A 1,149-nucleotide genomic window follows, 5' to 3' on the forward strand; every position below is an offset into this window, starting at 1 on the left:
GGAGAGGGTGTGGGGTCAAAGGAACCCTCCTACACTGCTGGTGGGAATGTAAATTGGTCCAACCTCTGTGGAGAACAGTCTGGAGAACTCTCAGAAGGCTAGAAATGGATCTACCCTATGATCCTGCAGTTCCTCTCCTGGGGATATAACTTAAGGAACCCAACATATCCATCCAAAAAGATCTGTGTACACATATGTTCTTAGAAGCACAATTTGTAATAGCCAAAACCTGGAAGCAACCCAGGTGTCCAACAACAGATGAGTGGCTGAGCAAGTTGTGGTATATACACAATGGAATACTACTCAGCTGTAAAAAATGGTGACTTCACCGTTTTCAGCCAATCTTGGATGGACCTTGAAAATTCATGTTAAGTGAAATAAGTCAGAAACAGAAGGATGAATATGGGATGATCTCACTCTCAGGCAGAAGCTGAAAAACAAGATCAGAAAAAAAAAATACAAGTAGAACCTGAACTGGAACTGGCCTATCACACCAAAGTAAAAGACTCTGGGGTGGGGGTAGGTGGTTGGGGAGAATATAGGTCCAAGAAGGATGACAGAGGACCTAGTGGGGATTGTATTGTTATATGGGAAACTGGGGAATGTTATGCATGTACAAACTATTGTATTTACTGTTGAATGTAAAACATTAATTCCCCAATAAATTAATTAATTAATTAAATTTTTAAAATTTGGAAAAAAAAAGAATACAATTTTGCCAGTTTTGAGACAGAATATACAATGTGAAGCTGGACCAGCCTTGTCAAGCTAGGGAGCAAACAAACCAAAAACTATAAAAGATCACTAGGCCATTTCAGGAGGCTAAATTATGGTGCTAACAATTGAACCTGCGACCTCTGGGGTCTCAGGCTTGCAAGCCTAGCTGTTGCTTTTTTTCATTGACTAGAGACAGCCAGAAATTGAAAGGGAAAGGGAAAAGAGGAGAGGGAGAGAGACAGGGAAACACCTGCAGCCCTGCTTCACCACTCAGGAAGCTTTCCTCCTGCAGGTGAGGACCAGGGGCTCAAACCTGTGTCCTTATGCACTGTAACATGTGTGCTTAACCAGGTACACCACCACCTGGCCCCCCAAACTTTTTTTAAAATCATCACTGAGGCTTCACCACTCTAAGCCAACTGCTTTAGTTGG

This window comes from Erinaceus europaeus, chromosome 1 (genome assembly GCF_950295315.1).
Source record: "Erinaceus europaeus chromosome 1, mEriEur2.1, whole genome shotgun sequence".
In the NCBI taxonomy this organism is placed as follows: Eukaryota; Metazoa; Chordata; class Mammalia; order Eulipotyphla; family Erinaceidae; genus Erinaceus; species Erinaceus europaeus.